General features: G+C 29.8%; 1 protein-coding gene across 1 annotated transcript in view; it reads right to left on the bottom strand.

Annotated features, from left to right (window-relative positions):
- The window catches only part of LOC106680525 (lethal(3)malignant brain tumor-like protein 3), a gene marked incomplete in the record, with an annotated part of 217,767 nt that extends 209,262 nt beyond the window's left edge, over positions 1–8,505 (bottom strand). Inside the window, 1 exon segment of the mRNA XM_067046081.1 lies at positions 8,352–8,505.
- Positions 8,506–23,495: the final 14,990 nt, after the last annotated feature.

Raw genomic sequence — 23,495 nt, forward strand, 5'->3', positions numbered from 1 at the left:
TACAATAACTTTTGGATTCAACAAAATTTTAAGCTATTTTTACTAGTTTATAAGAATATTTAGATAAAAAAATAAAACATGACTTGTAGCTTATCTATTCAAGTGAAGATTTAATGTTCCTTTTTACTTATGTAAGATCTCCGAAATTTCTCAACCGATTTAAAGGCTGTTTTTGAAAATGGTCGATTTCTTTCCAGGAAGCCTCTTAAAATCCTAGATTTATCCGGTAGAAAAAACTTAAACTAATTAAACATTAAAACATTAAAAACTTAACATTAAAATAAAAATGTATAATGTAATAATATAAAATTGGGCATAACCTAAAATGTATACATTTTTTCATATGTTCATATGAGGTAATAGAATTAACTAAGCAAAAAAAAAAATCACCAAAATCGAGCAAATATCTCCAAAGATAAAATGAATTTTCGATCTTTGTAAATAAAAATGTTCGTTTAATAATTAAAATGTTATGATTCGTTCAATAATTAAAATGAATTATTAAAATGTTCGTTTACAGTGAACAGTTTGAAAATGGTCAAAGGTACTCGTAAAAATGCCGAAACGTTACTAAAATATGCACATTTATAAAAAAAACAAACTTTTTTTGCAAATAGAATTAATAAAAAATTTTATGTACCATGTGGGTTTAATGAGGTCCTAAGGGTATTTTTCTACAATCAATCGGATTGATAATTAATAAAACTATAAATAAAAATATTTTAAGGAATTGTAAAATATTTTTCATCGTGTTTTTCAAACATTTTCGCCTAAGATTCCGTTTACTAAAATAAGTTTAGAATGTCTTTTAGATACAACAAAATTTCAAGCTATTTTTAGTTGGCTATAAGATAAATAACTAAAAAAAAAAACTTGCCTTCTAGCATATCTATATGAATGAAAATGTAATTTGTTGTTTGTCATTTATGTAAGATCTCTTTAATGAGGTCCTAAGAATATTTTTCTTCACTCATTCTGATTGATAATTAATAATTACAAAGAAAAATATTTAAAAAGATAAAAGATGGTAAAGTAGTTTTCTTAGTGTTTTCCGAACATTTTCGCATAAGATTCTATTCACTAAAATTAGTTTAGAAATAGCTTTTAGATACAACAAAATTTTAAGCTATTTTTAGTTGACTATAAGATAAATAACTAAAAAAATAAAACATCCCATCTAGCTTATCTATACGAATGAAAATGTAATTTGTCGCTTCTTACTAATGTAAGATCTCTTTAATGAGGTTTTAAGAATATTTTTCCTCAATCATTCTGATTGATAATTAATAACTAAAAATAAAAAGATTTAAAAAATGCATTTTAATTGACTATTTCAGAAGGTATAATCCGTTGGAACATTTTTCATACTATTCTATAAAGCTGGAAATGCTCTTGCCAAGTGAAATTATGACAAATTGTCAACTAGCACTGGCAGTAAGATAGTTAAGCATAATTTATTGCTTTGCCGAACGGGACTTGAATAGTAACAGGTTTCTTTCAATTTCTCAGGATCGGGGAGCCCAAAGAGCTAAGTTATCATAACCTCATGACAGGTTTTTATCAAATTACATAAAAGATTTCTCTACATGTTTTATAGTAGCCGTCGTATTCTTCTATCAAACTAGTGGATACAAAAAATATTTTATTTTCTTCAAGTATAAATAATTATAAAGTTTTTTTTAATAATGAAGAAAATGTTATTTTATTTAAAATAATGAAAACTGCAAATAAGCTCGGAGGAAAAATGTAAAACATTAAAATGTAATATATATAGAAATATATCTTCTTGGTAGTAAATAAGGAGTTGGAATTCGTTAGAACATTGGCTGATTTCGTTTTTAATTATTATCATGTTCACATTCTGAATCCCAAATTGGTTTTAGAATTTAAAGAAAATTAATCTTAAAAAATCTAAAAGAAAATTTTTTTTCTAACTAATTAAGAGGTTTCATACGTTCAAACAATGATTGTTTTTAAAAAATGAAAACCATTTCCTCGCATCATACGTTTTAATTATTTTAACGAACTATTTATTAATTAATTATTATTGATTATTTAATTATTTTAATGAAATAAATAAATGAAAAATAAATTTTCAATGATTGTGCGGGGTGGTACCTAATGGATTCTATATTTTATTCAATTTCGTGAACTATTATTTAAGAACGGCTTGTTTGATGCGATTTAGTTTAAATTTTGAGGTTAGTGTAAAACAGTATCTAATTTTAAATTTTTGAGCTTCCAAAAAATAAAATTTAGCACTATTTACATAAAATCTTAAAAAAAATTAGTCCAAAAAAGAACAAAATGCGTTATTATGTTGTATTGTTCAGAAATAGAGATTATCATGTTAATTTCAACATGTTGTATATTGTAATAATTGCATCTGAAACATTTTGATTTAGTTTGGTCCCGTTTCGTTATCTATAAAAAAAAAATTAAATTAAAATTTTGATTAAAAAAAAATGTGGTAATATACAAGCTGGTGGAGTCTGCTTGTATCAAGGGTGGTTTCGGTATTTATTTATCTTTATCGGCGTTAAATGTGTTGTTGGCCCTATTATCCTCTTGAAAATGTATTTTTTAATTTATTATCCCTATTTTTTTTTAGATTTAGAATCCAGAACCTTATACAATGTGGTAGTATTTTTAAAAATAATTTATTCTTAGTATTATTTTCAGCTCTGATGGCTTAGAATTAAGTGTAGTGTTAAAATGAGTAGGTATCTTCATTGATTCTCGTAGTTCTTAATTATTTTTATAGTTATTATTATTTATTATAATTTTTGGTACATCTTTTTTTTTAAACTGGAGCGAATTATTCTTTATTAATAAAAAAAAGATGAAGTGTAGTATTGAGATAAGATGGCTAAGGGCGCGACGACTACCTGGCCTGTATAATGCTCCAGAACAGGTGTGCACTTGCTGGATCGACTCCAGCGAACACACCCATTCCTGGGACCCCCGTACAAACAGAACCAAGAGGAAGCGGCGTTCCATCAGCATGACAAAGACTACACAATGCCACCTCAGAAGACCTCCCCCCCTTCCTCCCCCCCACGCACACATACACACACACAAAACCACATCTAATCAAACTGCGTTTAGTGGTGAAGATAAAGATCTTGGCCGAAACCTCAGGCCATTGAAGCAGAACAATTTTTCTTATCAACTTATAAACAAGACCTAAATTTAAAAACAGGCTGAGTAATGTCAAATATGGCCCGTTTAATACAGCAAGGACCCGTTATGGCAACGACTAAACAAATATTTACCTAATTTCGTTTTACGTTTTATCATAATATCACAATGAACAAAACCTCAGAAAGATGTGACGTCATTCTATCATTATCATCACTGCAAATGCATAATTTATATTTAGTTGTAAGTTGCCTATTTTAACTACCTCACGCAGTCTCATAACCATTTTTTTTTTCACTAACACACATTGGAACGACAGCTAACGGTGTTCAGCACCATATTTATCTCTACTTAACAATTTTAGAATAAATTATAATTTATTGTTGTTTATTATGCTGAGCTCACCTGAGCTCTCTTTATAAGTTAAATCATGTAGTAAATCAGAGATCATATAAAAAAGACTATGATGAACCTGATTGTATAGATAATTTAAAATTTAAAAAATAGTACTTAATTGAATTAATATGCAAATAAGTGGCGTTATAAAAATTGGAAGATATGAAAAAAAAATTAAAGTTATGAATTGGTATTAATAATATGCAAAACAATTATATAAAATTGTAATTAAATATTGTAGCAATGCATTGTAAAATATTATTCTAAAATTTTTAGATAGAGAGATAAAAGATAATATTAAATATAATTAATTCAGTGAAATTATAAATTGCTAAAGGATATTATTTTAAGTGAAGAACATGGATTAAATTACTCTATACTAAAATAGTACATTTTATATCCTATTAATGAAAATAAAATTAATCTTCCAAAAATATAAAGTACTTGTAAACTCTCTTATCAGAATTTTTTATTCTATTTAATTCGTTCATAGCATAAACATCGTCATGTTCTTTCGTAAAGTGTTAAGTGTAATATTATCAAGAATGTCTATTCAAACTCACTATTGGTAAGTCTACACTAGCTATATAATGACTATCTTTAAGTTGTAGTTTATGTAGTTAGAAATCAAGTTTCTTCACTGGAAAATATGACTTCGGTTTTTACAGTTAACATTCAGATATCAGTGAACTTACATTAACTCTGAACTGTACCCGCTGAAACCTCATAGCTAGTCCGTACATAAAATGATTTTTTAGGCGGGCTTCAAATTTTTATTCGGAATCCGCGGGTTTGAATAGCTAGATTGTACATTATGTTTGCTGTTTAAATTTTTGAATTTTTCATTATTATTTTTTTTTTTTTTTAATATTTTGGGAAAGTGGCCTTCTCTTGCAGCACCCTTGGCATAGGCTTGAGGCACTCCAGTGTGCCGCGGCATCCACTTATTCTCAACTAACTACTCAGGGCAATACTTGTTAACATTCTCGGTATTTTAGTTTATCTGAATGTTGTGTTAAATATAATATATCTAAAACAATTTATTTGTTTGTTTTTTTTATTTTCAGAACCCCTATAATCCGAAATAAACATAAATATGTACGTATAAGTATAAAGATCTAATTTTTCTCCCTTTACTGTACCAGGGTAACATTTTAAGGTGATTTTGTAGCAATGGGACGGGCTGAATTTGAGTTCATGGTCTTGAGTCAAGTGTGTTGGGGCACACTTGAGGATTGTGATGGTACCATAACTAAAACTAAAAAACTAGGGTTAAAAAACAACAACAAACAATTAAGGTAATTAATTTCTCACATATAATTCTTCATGAACTACCAAATTTTTGGAATGTATGGTAAGTGGTATTCATTTTTTTTTTCTTAACAAACTAAATTCACTGGTTCAAGAAAATATATTTGTTATGCACACTCGTTATCCATAACTATTTACGTCAGCCATTTTAAATGAAATCTCAGCGATCTATATATCTTGAAACATGGTGAATACGAATTGTTTCCCAAAAAAGAAAAAAAAAAACTATCAACTAAAAATGAATTGTATGATGATTGTATAAATGAATTGAAAACAATCTTGTTATGGTATATTGATAAACGTATCATTGTTGGTGGTTTCTGGTTGACCCTCGCAAGTGTATAAAAAAAAAGGGCAATTTAAACATTGTTTTGCACCATTTTTTACAATACTAGTTTTCCTAAAGTCAAAGCTAAAATAAGTTTTCAGAATTAGATTGAGGGTTAAACAATCTTTAAATTAATAATTTTTTTATATCTATAAAAAATAAACCAAAGTAAATCTTTGATAAATAGTCTTAAAAATTTTTAATATTTTTTTTAATTCGCAAAAACAAGAACAGAATTCAATAAAACTTCCTGATAAAAAAAATCAAAATAAAAAAAATGAAGATAATTATATATAATATACAATATGTCATATATGTAATAATTAATTTGTTTTTCAATATTTCTTTTGATGAATAATTTAGACCAATCTAATTTTAACTGAAATTGGTGTAAACACTACTAAAATATATTTATATAATGAAAAAAAAAATCAAATTCATAAACATGATTGGATAAAGGTGGTTAGGAACATTTAGGAGAAACAGGTTTTTTTTTTTTTTTTTAAACAATATTGTTAAGTACGACCTTGTTTAAATGTTGCTAGTTTTCAAAAGTTAAAATTGAGTTTTCCAGTATAAAACAGAAATAAATATAATTTCAATTCAATTTTTCTCAAAGTCATATGTTTGTAATATAACATATTCATCCGCTCATGTTTTCAGTTTATAATTCTAAAATCAACTTATAACTTTTCAGTAATGTCTAAAATATTTAATTAATTCTAGTTTAGTTAAAATTGGTGAAAACACTAACCAAACTAAATGAACATATATAAGTGTGTGTTTATTTTTAAATGTATGTTTGAATAATAAAAAAAAAAAAATTAAATTAAGGAATTTTTAATACGTTTTCTTATTATTAAAGAACAGTAAAGCTACTTAATTTAAAAGACAATGCTGCCCGAGCACATAGATTGGAATGAGCCCAACTTCCATCTGAGTTAGTTACTATCTGTTTTTTTTTTTTCGCTGACCCACGAAATAAACCTAAGTACTACCACTTAAGTTAAAAAAAGGCTGCGTGTCGTCGATATGTTTAGTCGCGAGTTTAGTTCAGTACCCAGTAAAAGTTTAAATGGCGCTTGATAACAAAGTTTTCTTATCAATTTTAAGGTTTTATCATTCTATATTGAAACCCGGATACAAAACCTCTAAATATTCTAGATAGGTTTAGGAAAAATATATCAAATTTCAATTATATTTTATAATTATTATATTAAGATTTAATTTATGTATGAACTTATTTAATTGTATTTGTTACCAAAGAAAAACTATAAAATTGTCATAAAAATTCCAATTATAAAATTATTAATATTTTGTAATTATCAAATTATCATGGATACTCTTCGGCAATAAATCAACTATTAATTAATTAAAAATATTGACTTTGACATGACTTCTATAACTTATTCGTTGTTTTCTGTATTACGTATGTATTAACAAACATCCATACATTCATAAATATTTTATAAACAGTGAAATTGTAATTTTATGATAAAGTATCCGAATTATAGTTATATTGTTGATTTTTTTCATTTTATGATTAGATATATATATATTTTTATTGATATAATAAATATATAATATATATTTTTTTTGAATGAATTTGTTTTACGGTGTTTTAAATTCATTACATCTTAGAATATTCTTCCATTAGTCCAAGTTTACAATATTTATTGACTTGAGTGTTATCACTCAATCATTATAATTAATTATAAATTTATTTTTTTAATTGAAATTATAAGAAATAATATAAATAACACATTGATGTATACATAAGTCAACTGTTCGGTCCCAATTTATTTATGGCTTCATTGATATATCAATAATACAAAATGATCCATAAAATATTAATCCTACAAATAATGTAACATATAATATTATACCATTTCTGTTGAAACTATACTATAACAAAATAAAAAAATGTAAACAATACAATAACAATTGGTCATGTGTACAATAGGTGAATCAACAGTTGTCAAGATTAACATAATTTTTCCTTACAAAAAATTAGTGTAATAAATTCTTTTCTATATTTTATTTGATTTAAAATTAAATAGCGTATTAAAATTCTATGTGTATACATGTAATTAAAAAATTAATTTTTAGACTAATAATTACAATAATTGTATTCCTTCTCCCACTTTTAATTGTTGCATATTTGAATGGAAATGAAAATTAAACTATAATTTTTCTTATAAATACTCAATTTACAATAGTTAATGAGATTATAAAAAAAAAAAATTCTTTATATAGATCAAGAATTGTTTTGATTAGAACCCGAAAACAATATTAGCTTTTATTACCATTGTTTAAATACTAAATTTATTATTTTTAATTTAAAATAGATGTACATTATAATTACATATTTATCTGAATTTAATTCAAATCTTACATATCAATATCTGCATGTGTATGCTATATACTCATAACATGTATCTATTATATAAATATAATTTAAATATATTATATACATGTAATTTACTATTTGTCAACAACAATTAATCTTCATAATGTTCAATTATGTTTTAAGTATATCGCTAATTTATTTAAGTTATGAACCTTCCTTCAGTTTAAATTTAATTTTTAATCTTAAATTTATGGACATTACAAAAACTACTTGTGTATTAAATTTATACAATTCGTATGTTTATTATTTGTTTTGTTTGTTTTTTTGTGTCCGATTTAGTAGGCGACAAAATAAAAATTTTTAGTGTTTATAGACAGTTTAAATGTCTACATTCCATAAATTTCGCACATTTTAAACGCCATTTCCAACATTTTAGTTGAGTAAGTTAGTTAGAGGCTATGTTTATTTATTTATTAGCTATGTTTTATTATTTGTTTGGCTTATCATATAAGACCATGGTTCAGAAATTAATATAAAATTTTAAAAATCAATTTTTCATAGTAATACACTAACATACATAAAAATTAAATTTCTATCCTGTTTTATTTTTATTTTTTACTAATAATAAATTATTTATATATCGACAAAATCTACATGAAATTAAATTTGAGAAGATATAGGTTAGCATAAATTTATATGTTAATGCCATGTAAATATTTTTTATTATTTTTTTTGGGGGGGGGGAGGGAAGGAATATAGCATAGCGGTAATGGAAATAGTTTCTTCTTTTAGGCTCATATCAGATAAAAGAGACAAGAAACTCACCTTGACAAGAGTAAGACTTAGGAAGGACGTAGGCGGTGGCGAAGACACCCGACTCCCGAACTGAAGACAGACACGAAGACAACTACGACGATGAGGAAACGAACAAGAGATGAAGAGACGGACACAACTATCTCAAAGCATGACACTCGCACTACTGCTCTGACTTCTGTCCCACCACCACACCTGTCTCCCACCACTTTGCCCTAGCCCACGTGTTCTCTTCATCTCCATTGTAGATAATTTCATGTCTCAGTGTGTGTATATATCACCAAAATTCGTAATAATAATACAAATTTTATTTGATTGAATGTTTAATTTTTTAATTTTTTTTTCAGCCATTTATTTATTTAATGATATATTTGAATGAATTTAGTATAGAAAGATTGAAACACATTTAAGTTTTATATTTAAGAAAACTCTATAGACGGAAAACTTTAATTAATTACACTTATTTAAGATTTATCTTCATGACCTTAATAAGGCCTATTTGAACTTAACGTAGGTAAGTTTTGGGGCTTTAACCATCGAATTCCTCTCGTATCAAATCCTTTTAACCAAAAAGCTTACATAAAATCTTTAATGCTCCTTAATTTGTCACAAATAAAGTCCTCTAAAATGGCTTCAATGTTCCATATGTTGCCGAATTGGCTAGAACCAGGTATCAATCCTTCCATAATAATTGAGATTAGGAAGCACGATTAGTCCACCCATTTTTCTCATTTATATTTGATACTGATTATAATATCGCAAATTCTAATGCCTAAATAAATCTAGTTAATTTTATCTGATTAATATAAATCATTATTACTCAAAAATTAATATATTTTTTTTATTTATCTGAATTATAATTTAATTGCCATAAAATAATATCATTTATTGTTATCAGATGGTAAAATCATTGTCAAAAAAAATATTATTTTTATTATTCAATTATTTATATAATTCTTTTATATTCTATAAAATTCCATTAATAATTTTTTTCTGATAGACAAAATTAAAAGTGGACGATTTTTTTTAATATTCATTATTTAAGCTTTGTTAGATTATTTCAATGAGAATAAAACCTGTTTGTTATTAAACGTTATTTAATGTCTCATTAGTTCAAAGAGTTTAATCAAAATTCTTTGAGAATGGAAAAAATGCGAAAAATCGATTTGATAAAGCAGCACTTCTGGCCATCGATTTTATCAAAAATGTTGCAGCCACGTCCCAAGTATGTACCCGCTTTAAATATGTAATTTCACTTTCTTAAGACTTTCCGTTTTTGAGCTAGGCTGACCACATACGCACAGACCACTAAAATCGAATTCGAAATTTTACATGATCGCAATATTTTCCCTTGCTATATATTTGACATATACCAAAGTGGAAGTAAAAAAGGGGAGCAAATCACACCCTAGGAAGTGAACTTTAATGATAAGTGATGAAACTCTTTAAATAATACTTCAGGTGATTAAAAATATTTTACCAGTGTATATATATTTTTTTTGTAGTAAGATAGTCCGGGTAGCGGTCCATAAAAGTATCAAAATAGTAAATGAAAACTATTTATTGTAAACCAACGTTTCGACCCACTTTTCAGGGCTTCGTCATGGCTGTCAGAACACTGAGATCAACTGACTTTTGTGGGGCCTCCTAGGGTCCACCCAGCCTCATAAATTGGGTACTCTTAATTGGGTAAAAATCTGGCGGTCGAGTGTGATTCCGACTAAATCACCTCTTTGCACAGCCATTGGTCTAGTAACAATACTCCCTTGTACTATGTATTACACCCTTAAGTTGTAGCTGTACAGATTTTAATTTTTTTAATCAAATATTCCAGGTAAAACCCATACAGCCTTTTTTAGTTCTTTTCGTTTTTAGGGCAAGTCTTCCATGGCAGCCTCATGCAAAACTGAATACTTAATTATTCCCTTCACCACCTATCTAGATATTTCTGCCATACAGGGTTAAAAAAAGTATCAACTCGATGAAACTCTAAGTCACTTGAGGATTGGATCCCAACTTCTCCACTCCAATCCCTCCCAATAATTTGAACGCCCAACAAGTTTGAAATTTGAAATGTGTGTACATACTCCAAACTGCTAGTCAAATACTTACTGAAATTTGAAACCAATACGAATACCAAATAGATCAAAAGTTAAATTGAGATTCCTGTGTTTTAAAGAATTACTTATTTAGTTTTGCGTGGAACTGACAGAGGACTCACCATTAATTAAAACGAAAATAACTAAAAAGGCTATATGGTATTTTATCTGGTTTATATGACAGGTGTTCAAAATTATGCTCAACTTACAAACTACCTACGTACAAACAGTTGCTGTACAGCCACATTATATAACATGTTAAAGCAATACGGTCATGAGAGATATAACTGAGGGATTCTTGCAAATTCTCTGTTTGTAAGGATTATAAGTTATAAACCTTGTACTATTTTCACTAGACAAAGTTACGTAGTTCTTAAATAACAATTTCAGAAACTGGCAAAGAACATTACAGTAATTTCTACATACGATTAACCCAACCCGACAGGTTTACAATAATGTCCCAGAGTTCCTAAAAACCCCAAACTGAAGACTTCAGAGTCAGTTGCCAAGAGACATGCTTAATTAATTTATTCTGCTGAAATGAAACGCTGCCTAAGCCGATAACTTGTTATCGGATAGCAATTTGTGGATTGTAAATTTCATTTAATGTGACGTTTTTAGTTCTTTTTTTAATATCTAATGATCATTATTTCATTACTCCTACAAATGATTCACACACAATAAAATATTAGCATAAAAATATAAATAGAATTAAAAAACAAAAATCTGATTGAAATATAATATTTTTACTGTTTTTTTATTTCTTTTTATAAATCCTTCCCAGCCGGACCCGCCCCTAAGGAAGCGTCGGTCTTATATCACTTTTGAAATATTTGCCTTAAACGGGAAAAGGAGACTAAAGATATATATATATGTCAGATATTAAAAATATTTACTTAGTAAAACAGCGTTGGTCGATGTACGACATGTCAAAATCGCACAAGAGGAGGCCATAACACAAAAAAAGGCAATCCTTCTCGGCCGGACTCGCTCCACTAAGATCCCTATATAACTTTTCAAATATTTGCTTAAAACGGAAAGATTAGACTTCAGAAATCTTTAAAAAGCTCCTGAAAAAGGCGTGAAGGAAACTGATTTTTATGGCAAAGCAATTTACAGATCCCATTTTAGTATTATTTGGTGTGAAATTATATTTTATTTTTTAATCTAATATATATAAATTAATATTTGTTTGTTTGTATTTTATGGGCTGCCATCCTGCTCACCTCATTGTCTTGGGGCTTTTTACATAATTTTCAGGCTATTCCGACATCTCTGTTAAAAAAAATTAATAGATATATTAACATAATTAAGGGGCGTCAAATCTAGCAAAAGCGAAGCATTGCCAGGTCTGCTAGTATGTGTATGATATTTATTAATATTTTATTATCTGAGTCAAAAACAGACAAAAAATATATATAGAGTGTTTTTTGTGTCACGTATTGATCTTTCGAATAAAAAAAAAATTTTGATTACAATTTAATTTTTTGTGTTATTTTTTACAATTTCAAGTTCTATCGGGCTTAAAAAAAAACCCTATACAAAAACAAAAATAGAAAAACGAACATCGAATGAAACAAAATGTTTTTACTGTTTTTTTTTTATTATAAAAAAAAAGATTTACAACTTTGAGCTTACTCTTCACAACATAAGCCATCATTTTATATTTACCTCGGGGTCCATAATTGGACCATCCTTCCCAATCTGCTGATCAATACTTGCTTCCCAGACTGTTGTCATAATATAAAAACATTTTAAGCTAAGCCTCTTCACGTTGAAAGCGAATCCTTCACAAATTAATTTTTAGACAGCAGTTGCATCTTGAGTTTTTACCTTATTTCCTCTCTACACTACCTAAAAGATTTGGGTATTTACGAATTTCAACTGACTTGATGTTAGAGAATTGTTTTTTGGAGGTATCAACCTTCTTATTCCACTCCAATTTATTTTCTTCATTTTCTGGTTTTACTCACTTCCATTCTTCTCTAAATTGAGTGAGTGGATTGAAAATTCATCTGCTTGGATGGCAATTTGTTTATGAAAGTAGGCAATATCAAATATCTCAGGGTCCTAATAACCTTAATAAATGTACGACGGACTGAGATAGACCAGCGTATAACAAGAGCCAACAGAGTCTTCCACTCTCTCAAGAATAAAGAAATCCCGAAAAATCTCAACAAATTTGAAGCTACGGGTGTACAATACCATGAAAAACCCAGAGATAAACGGCGGAGAGACCTGGGCTCTCAACAGGTACCCTAGAAAACAGAATCGAGAGATTTGAACGGAAAGTTCAAGAAAGAAGAAGAACTAACAGTGATCTGTTTGCAGAGACTGGTCAGTCAATATTTCGTCATACAAAAGCATGGAGGCTAAGTTGGGTGGTACATGTAATTATATGTTTATTAAAATAAACGAAAAGAAAAGAAATCGTGCAACAATAACAGTGGATCATAAAGAGTGATAACAGATATATCTGTTATCTAATATATAATATATTCTAATTAATATATAATATATTATTTATCGATATATACATCGCATATTCCTGGCATTGTTCCTTAAAATTAATAGCTATTTTAAAATTTATTAAGCTAAATTTCCATTGTCTTCAATAATAAGTTTAACGGAAGTAGCTTGCTAAAATTTTATGAGCTCAAGTATATTCAGTCTTATATTACGACTCGCGCTCGCTTCAAAACCTTCTAGAAAAAAAGTTCATCAAAGATCAAAGTTCTAGGTAATTTATTACCGTAGAAGCTATTCGAATAATGAATAGTTTTAAAGTTATACGAAAAACTTATCAGCAACTATGAATTATAAACATCAATGGATATAGCTTCAAAATTAACAAACATTAAAAAAAACATTTAGAAGAGATGATTGGCAATTGTGTGATTAGCTAATAATCATGTATTACTTTTTCGAAGTACTTCGGTTTCCATCAACATTTGTATTTAACTACTCAGTCTTTCTTGAATCAATTGTAGTTCTCAGTTCATCCAGGTTCAGGGTAGTTTCTCATGGGACTACCTTACTCTCACTTTATGAAGGGTGGAGCAACTTCTAGAAGAACACAACGCGATTGCGATCTATAAAAACTAAACAGATTATTTCCTTGGTTGGAAAGTGATTCTGTTCTCTCCTTGATCTGTTAGTAATGCTATGGCGGTTAGGAGGCTCTGAGCCCGGGCTAGTACGGCCCTTAGTGAAAAGATGGTGCTGATGGTAAATATTTTTGAAAGTATATACCTTAAAGAAAATTTATTGGTTGTTAGGATATAATCAAGTATATTTTTCTTTGGTTCACAGATGACAAATTTTTTAAACTAAAAAAGTCAATTTTTATTTTAAAATCGATTTTAATCATTCTGCTACATCTTCTTAACAATTTTTAAATCAACTGTTTCATTACAATCTATAATTCATTCGTTCTAAAATCATTTGGCCTATACTGAATCGAATGTAAACTTCTATAGTTTAGTGACCATGATGTTGTTAAAGGAAGCGGAATATTATTCCTCGAATAAGCTATTTTGGAAGGATTAACCCCTTAAATCATTAGATAAGAGCAAACTAAAGCAAACAGAAATAGGCGTATTACAGAAGAGCATTATTAAGAAGAGAATACCTATAAGGTCTGTGGATAACTACCGGTGTTTGTGTAGCGAGGTGAAGTATAGTGCCACAGACCGCAACAAGCAACCCATCCCTCGCCTGCAATTTGTTCCCTAAACCATCTTCTCACCACCAATTAGTAATACCGCCCATTCAACTAACTAATTATGTCTTTTTCAAGTGTGTTCACTTCTTCACGAAATTTCTAATGCCCTTTATACAAACATTTTTACCTCAATTTTAGTCCCAAATTTTTACTAAATGATCATTAAACTTGCTGAGGACGTTCTTAAATCGACGTATAAACTAAATTATTATTTCACAAAAAAACATGGTTTCTAGAGTCATGTGGTTCTGTTGATTGGATACTGATAAATGGTCAACAATTATCGATAATTTACATGGTAATAAGTAGATACAAATCGATTGTAGATTTAAAATTAGAATCCTCTAGTATTTTAAAAACAACATTTACAGGGGATTGCGTAACAGGTAGGGTGGATTTGATTTTGATTTAGATTTCAATAAATGTTAATGTTCAATAAAAAAAAAAATGTAAAATTTTTTCTAGAAAAAAACAAAACAAAAAACAACAGTGTTTTATTGTTAATTTACTGAGAAGCTCATTGCCCAAACACACAACTCCAATTCACAGTAAACATGAAAATAACAATAAAAAACAAAACTTATTAGAAATAAAAATATCTTATATTTATACTATCCTTAGGTTTATTGTATGTTCATTTTTCCAATAATTAATATTTATTAATTCTGTAAGGTACAGAAAAAAAATTCCATTGCGAGCAAAATCGTACCCTGCCACGAGACGTGAAGCTCATGAGCTGTAGCCTACATTGCTACATTCAGGCTCACATTTAAAACCTTCCATGTCTTCATTCTCTTTTGCTTTAAGATTCAGAAGACTTCGATCTAACATTTTTTTAACAACTTTTTACTCTGAGACTAGTTGATTTACTGACTTTACTAAGATGATTAGTAACTATCTTAAGGTTTTATGGCCAATCTTAGCCATATCTTTGATTTAATTGGACATCAAGTGTTTAAGAAACGCATTAACCAGTACAAAGTTTATTTTTAAGGTTAGGATATTGTATATGTTTGTAGATATCTTATTTATCATATACATTTGTAGATATCTATAGATTTAATTTACTAATACAATAAATAAACACCACTGTAATGAGTAGCGAGAAAGAAACTAGGAGAGCAAATAAAGAACATGTAAGATGGAGGAAAGATGATGTGACGACAGTGTTGGAGATTTAATTATCTCGTTACGATTACAAGGTAACAAAATTAGTTGCCCGAAAAATCCGCTAGGGGTTCCTCTACATTTTCATAAACTCCTCAACATATAACATAGATGTATGAAGTGGGCCTCCAACTCAGGCCGGGGACTCCTTCACTTTTGAATTTCTGGTTGAAATTATAGTGGTCTATATGAAATTAAGTGAATGAAATAAGGCATAAGGTGACAGAAAGAGAATTTATTTATAGAGGTTGGTTGAACAAGAGGGAATGGTTAAATACTAACTCTATTGTTATTACAGGTATGAAGAGTGGCCGAAATATAAATTTTATTGTGAGAGGAAGTTGAATCAATTTTGATTAGGGTTTAATGATGATGATAACTATTGTATATGATGGTGTTAGTTATGTGGAAAGGTGTAGACTTACTTCGAGCTTCCCAGTTTCTTGCCTTCTATATCCCCCTCGTCTACCCTCTCTTCGGCTACCGGAGGGCTCTTTGGAAGTGTCTTTACTCACTCATGATTTGTTCACAGAAAAAGGTGAAGAAAGGAACAACCCCTCTGGCCAAGGCTCGCTAGGGAGTGTTTCTTGCTTTTCATACCCTTTCATCTACTTTACATACTGCTTTTCATCCTCGGCTACCGGAGGTATTAATATACCACATCATGAATATACCCTTGTTATAATTGTTATCAGAGATACTCGGCTACCTTCTGGATTTGATTGGATTGAAGTTGCAATGCCTCCAAAAAGACCGCCTCTGGCCAAGGCTCGCTAGCGAGTTTGAGTGCCTTTTGTTTTCTCGGCCACATGGGGCGGTAGCGTGGCTAATTAGCAACATGTTTTGATACTTCCATGTAGACTTTAAAGTAGGCTGCTCACAATCCTTTAATTATAACATTTAGCATGTTAAAGCTTTTTACATTTAACACAACATCATGAATATACCTTTGTTATAATTGTTATCAGAGATACTCAGCTACCTTCTGGATTTGTTGGATTGAAGTTGCAATGCCGCCAAAATATGGATACTCCTTTCGATACGATACTTTAACTAAAATATCGAAACTCGGTCTCATTCATCCAAATTCTAGTCAGCTACTGACTTTCAACTGGAATTCACTTTCAAATAACTGTAGAGTACAATGGAAGGCACAGGACTACTATACCAAATTTCATTATATATAGACGACAAATCCAGTTACGACCCACTAATATGTTTAAAGAGATCTGCAATAACTCCTCGTCTCTTATAAGGAATAGATAACCGTGTAGGGCAGGGTTATTTCCGTTTTCATGTCCGTTCAAAATATTAATATGAACAATGTAAGGAAATATAATGTTGGTTGACTGGATACCAGTTGTTAATAAACATAGGTTCTGATAAGTTCTCAATAAGTTCTCACTATAGATCTACACATAATATTACACGTAAATTGTTGGAGACCTACTCATTAAAACTAGTTTTAAATATGGTAGAGAGGTAGATGTATAAGGTACAGATAAGTGGTGTAGATATGGTATAAGTGAGGTATAGTATTATGTAAAAGTGGATATTAAGAAATTGGATAAAAATGAAGAATATTCCTAATGACAAGAATGAAGTTCTGCTGTCAACTGAGCAGGGAAACGGGAAGAAAAAGGATATAGTGAGTGGGATCAGAAAAATCTTTCTGAGTGGGGCCAGATTTTTTATAATATATAGATGGGAAAACAGACAAAAGAGTCTAATCTCACATCAAATATTATAATAGGTAAATATATGCAATAAATTAGGAAGAATGTATATCCTTATATTGTTATTATTATTTTAAGTTTTTTTTTTATATGTTTTACAAACTTAGCAGTTGTTTTGAAATGTTTTTTTAATTTTTAATGTTCTGTTAATTCTAAAATGTTTGTATCTTTTTACTTATTTAGCCCTGACGAAGCCCTGCAATGTGGGATGAAACGTTATTTTGATACCTTCATTGGCCGCCACATCTTCCTACAACCTACTTCATACAGTCATCTATCTTCTTCCAAAAAATAAAAATAGTTACTGTATTTTACTTACCAACTTTTCTATTTTCCAAGATGAACATTTTAAAAACGCATTGTTCCACTTACAAACTAAACATATAGTAAGGGGGAGTAGGTTGATAGTGATCTTGAAAAATTTCGAATTCGAGTTTTCGACGTAATACACGTATCCAGGGTCCTTTGTGTCCAAAAAACGTTATTTTGATACCTTCGCCGCCACTCGGACTATCTTCCTCCAATCTACTTCATACGTTCTAATATCTTCTTCCAATATAAATTACTTTTTATTTATTTTATTATACAGAAATATTATAGTGGGGCATATAATAACTCCTTGGAACAAACAAACGACTACGATTATAAACAGACGCAAACTAAATTTCCCCCCCCCCCCCAAAAAAAAAAATTCTTTTTTTAAATTAACCTTATTAACCTTTTTTTAACTAGGTTTTTTTAAGATAGTATTTTTAAACGAAAGTAAAAGATAAAAGTATATAACCCCCATACAACGTCTCTTCATTCTACATTTGCTTCTTAAGTGATATCATAACTCTCTGTGTTCGAGAAACCACATGAATAAATATCAAATAAAAATAGTGAATGACATCATTATTTTTTATCTCTTCATTATTTTTAAACATCCTGTATCCCGTATCATTTAATGTCCAATATATCTCTGAAAACATATTCACCAAGATTCATACTTACATGCATTTTGAACAGCAATTATACTTATTTAAATAATTGTTCTTCTTGGAATTTATTTCTCAGCAAATTACAATGCATCATCATATAAACATTCCTTTTTATGTTTTATCTTAATGAGCCTGTTTTCAACAACACGCATAAAAACCTGCTATTTAATTAATATCAGTTGCAACCGGAGCCAGATGAAGCCATGAAGAGGTCTCTAGGCAATGCAAATCTCGGGGCCCCCCTCCGAGAATTAAAATTCTTAGTTTATAAGGCTAAACTCACAGAAAGTAATAATCAGTTAAGCCGTTTTCCTGTAAGAAAGTGTAATAAACAGACAGGGGAATCAAGAAAAATAACTTCCTGATAAATTTAAACGCATTTTTTAAGTTTCAAGACATGGTAAAGATTTTTTTAATTATGCATTTAAAAAAAGTTTTTTAGTAGATAAATTTAAATCAAATTTAATGTATATATACGCCAACTGACCTGTGTAAATATGCAAATTTTATTTTATAAATATTTAAAAACATTAAAATCTATTAAATTATGACCTCTATAAATACCAAATCAATACATATATAATTCTTTGGGGGAGGGGCGTGGAGGAGGGGGACTGATGAGAGAAAACTATCCAAACAACAAAGTATAGATCAACGTAAAAACTTTTTTACAGACTTACAACTTACAAACTTGGTTACTTATTTTCACAAAAAGTAAGCAAGTTTTAAATATTACAAGGATTAAAAAATACACAGGCTAGTTTTACATAATGTTTATCAAATTTCGCTTATATTTTTTTTTTTTTTTTACAACAGGTTCAGTTTGTAAAATAAAAATAAAATTAATCAATTAAATTTTCTTATCAAAAAATATTATTGTATATTCTACAGTAGTGAGATTATTTTATCAGCGAAGAACATTTAATTTCGCTCAGCCATTTTCAAATAAACATAGAAGTAAGTTTCAGAAAAATTTTTTAGGCATTTATTTATAAATACCTTGCTAAAAGTCGGTTAGGTTTAGCTACAAGGGCCACCCTTGTCCTACAGAAAAGTTGCAACCCCTCACCCGCATGCTTACACCATCTATGAACTGATTACTAAAACACCGAGCTCTGAACTACATATAAAAATTTGTAATATCTCTCAGTTAGAAAACGTTTAAAGGATCATTTTACACATAATATGGTATTTGTAGAAATAATTGAAATGAAATGAAAATATAATTTTATTCTGGGACATATTCCCCCTAAGAATATATACATGGTTCAGAGATCATGGTTGTTTGTCTAACAAACATGTAAAAGTTTCAGTAAGCAAAATGGAATTATAGTATAATCTTAATTTTACTACTATTTATAATGGTATTCAATATATGCCTATTTATATTGTTCACGTTGATGCCGAGGTTTGGTTTTATAGCAAGTGAAGGAATAGGAGTTGTTTAAAGGAGAGAATAGATGAGGATTATCGATGGGAAGATAATTCCAGAAGGAAATTCCATGTATGAGAAAGAATTTGCTGAAGGAGGAGGTTCTATAGGAAGACATATATAAATCAATCGGTTGGGATCTGGTGGTTTAATAAACGAACAATGGATCGATGAATAAAGAGTGAGGAGATCAAGGATATAGATAGGTTTTTGATTTTAAAAACTTGGAATAGGAAAACACCAAGGATCCTTCAGGAGGTTAGAAATAGCCACTTCAACCTGTATACCAATAGGGGACTGAGAGAGCCTTTATTGAGTCACTGAGTCTCAACTGTAGACCAGCAGATACTCCTCCGTTGACCAAGGAATCGCGTATGCCAAGTGGGGAAAAACGAGTTAGGATAGCTGACGGGTGTTCTGAGTAATAGAATCACGGAACCCTGTTGAAGTACAGTTATGGATTTTAGTGTGATCTGGGAAATATGATAATTCCAGGAGAGATGTTGGTCGAAGGTGACCCCAAGGTTTTTTATTGTAGGATAGAAGTGAACCGCTTGGTTGTTAAGGAAAAGTAAGAGAGGGAATAAAGGAGGCCCTTGGAACCAATAAGAATGGCCTTAGTGTTTTCAGCATTCAAGTGTAAATCGTTGTTTAACACCCCTGCTTTATTGCTATCTATATCTTTTTGTATCTTTGTGGTGGTCTCAATCATCTCGGAAGAATGGATACATAAACTTGGATATCGTCAGCATATAAGTGGTATTGTGTGTGGTTAATGAAATCAGATAGAGAGTTAATGTAAATGGAGAAAAACAAAATCAGTACATAATTTTATTTGTAATTTCTTTTATTGATAATTGAGTTTAAATCTTGCTTGGACTACATCTGGACAAACGACTAACCTGGAATCCTCACACAAGGCTGAAAAGACAGGACTCTACACGTCGATTTCGACTATTACAGCACTTACGGTCTAAATTTCCAATTCATTACAAAAGACTGATCCACATGACTATAACTATAATAAGGCCTATCTGGACATAAGAAATTTAGCTTTAGCTCTCGTATCCAATCCATAATCCTTTGAAAAATCCTTAATGTTCCTTACTTTGTCACAAATAAAATCGTCCATAAAGAGCTTATTGTTCCATATGTAACCTATCTATCCCGAACCAGATATCATTCCTTCCATAATAAACTCTCTTACCACCCAAACCCATTAGATTCTTAAGTTGCTTCCTCTTCCATTCCTGACAAGCCTCTGAAAAGAAGATGACCTCGAGACCTTTTAATTTAGAAATATAATTAGAGTGCTACCAATAGGTAGTTTTTCTACACGCCTGTATCGTATCATTATGATTATGATTTATTTTACAAATATAAATTAAGAGTTTAAATCAATTTTCTTTATTCAGTTCAGTGTTCGAATCTATTCCGTAAAATGCGGTGTTTCATATTTATACAATTTGATTTAATAAATAATTTTTCATTAAATTTATCTTCTAATATTTTATTTTGATTTATATCACAATTCATACATAATTATAAGGCTTATAAAAATAAGTTTATAACACAATAGAAATTTTTGTTGCTAGGAATTATACTGGCCCTGACAGGCCAGTGGTACACTGATTAACACTAGGGCGAGGTGTCGAAGCCGTGGTAATTGTTTTTCGATGGAGGCCCCTCGCTTTCGAAGAGTTTTACATATTCATGGATCGGGTGTGTTCTCGCTACCGATCGGTTGTAAATCCCCAGGACTGATGAATGTGTACTGCAGCCTGTTTAGTTACTCTTCAGTCTCGAGAGCGATGGCTTGAGTTCACTTTTTGCAACAGTAGCTGCATTCCTCTCCGATGCACGATTCACTTCCTCGAATTGTATCCTTAGTGCAAGAGCTCGGGGTGAGAGGGGGAGAAGTTATTTCATCCCAATTTTGGATTATTTTAATGAAAATTGTATATAATCACAATTTATGACTACGAACCATAGTTGGGGTGAATTTAAAAGTTACAGTTTCAAAAATTACAAAAATTAATTTTTCATTCGGACCTCCATATCTGAAACCTATTTACTACACTAAAAACCTTAATATAATATCATTTAAAGTAGAGTAATTTTTTTCCTAAATATTAACTGGTCTGATTAACCTCACAGACTGACAAATGTTAATTAACTAGAACCACTACAAGCGTCATCGTGGCTAAATCAGGGTAAGGTCACTCTACCTTCAAGCCCTTGTAAATTCGTCTACTAAATACCAATTAATCTCTTGTTTAACACAAACATTCACAATAAGTTTTGGTGCTGAATCAATCCCCAAAGAGCGTAGCTCATCAAACCATGATATCTATTGCAAGTAATTTACGTAATAAAACCCGTCTACTTTATTGGTTTAGCTGATACTGTATAGCACTTGCCATTTCCTAGTTATAACAATAGAAAATTAATGATAACAGATTTAATAATTTTAACAATGAATTAAAAAATTAGGATAATATAAATAATGAATAAAAATATATGGTATAATATACCTTTGAAAATCCAAAGATTTTAGGAAAAAATATATAGTCGTTAAACGTAATGAGGAGTGAGAAAAAACGTATAAATGAACTGAATTTTACTAATTTAAAATTTATTTACCTGACATGGAATCCTCATACAGACTGAAAAGACAGGAAACTGCTCGTCGATTCCGTCTATTGCAACATTTACTAGACAAACGGTCCAAACTTCCAATTCATTACAATAGACTGATCTACATGACTATTATAAGGCCTATTTGGACATACGGAGTTGAGCTATGAGGCTCCACTAAACCATCTAATTCCTCTCGAATCCAATTCTTACTGTCCAAAATCCTTCGTAAAATCCTTAATGCTCCTTACTTTGTCACAAATCAAATCATCCATCAGGACCTCAATGTCCCCTATGTTGCCGATTTGGCCAAACCAGAAACCAATCCTTCCATAATAAACTTCCTAACCACCCAAACCAACTCGTTTCTAACCTGGCTTCTCCTTCACTACCTAATAATCCTCCTAGGCGTCTGAAAAGAATGTGGCCTCGAGATCTTCTCCTTTAGAAATGTTTTTGGAGTTCTATCAATGGGTAGATTCTCCACATGTTTTTATCCTGTTATAATATCACTTACAGCAAATTTACTTGATGTGTACATATGTATATACAGTTGTAAATATCAATAAATAAATTATTTAAAAAAAAAATGCATTTACCAAAACTTAAGCTTTAAAACTATTATGAATTTTGTTGTGTTATCCTTTTTTTTTTAAATTTAATACATAGTTTTGATTAAATAGTGGTTGACGAAATGGAGTATGAAACAAAACGTTGAGAATAGCTCAATGGTAAGGCGTTGTGCTACTAACTCCTTGGAGCCGGGTTCGAATCCGGCTGTGATAGATAGTCCTTTTCTGTATTACTGTATCCGTGAGTCAACCCAATGGTTTGGGGTCTATGGAATCTATATGTAAAGTCCATTAGGCAAACGGTTTCCATCATGTTTTATATAGATGTATATATTCACTTATACAATAGAAACGGTTATATCCTGTGTAAAGAGGAAGAACATTTAAAACTATCAAATTCAAAACAATAATGCTCTTATAACTCACTAATTGATAAAACAAAAATGAATTTTTTATTATTTTCTCCCACATTCGAGGTATTGAACAATACTACTCCCGAAGATCTTTTTTAAATATTAAAGATGAATTATTGCACTAATATTATTATGCTGATTAAAAACTTTTTTTTTTTGAACTAGTAGAAGAAAATGAAATTATGCTGTAACAAAACATTTTTATAGTATTTTAATCAATAGCTGGATTTAAAAAAAAATTAAAATTCGATATTGCTTGCCCCTTGTATTCTTCATTTGGAGTCATCTCCATTTAGTTGAAGAAATCTGGAAGCACTAGTTTAGGCTGTACTCCAAATATCAACAACTTTACATTAAATAAGAATTTATTTCACTATTTCCCGGGTTTGAATCTAG

This window comes from Halyomorpha halys, unplaced genomic scaffold (genome assembly GCF_000696795.3).
Source record: "Halyomorpha halys isolate HHAL.00 unplaced genomic scaffold, Hhal_1.1 Scaffold265.1, whole genome shotgun sequence".
In the NCBI taxonomy this organism is placed as follows: domain Eukaryota; kingdom Metazoa; phylum Arthropoda; class Insecta; order Hemiptera; family Pentatomidae; genus Halyomorpha; species Halyomorpha halys.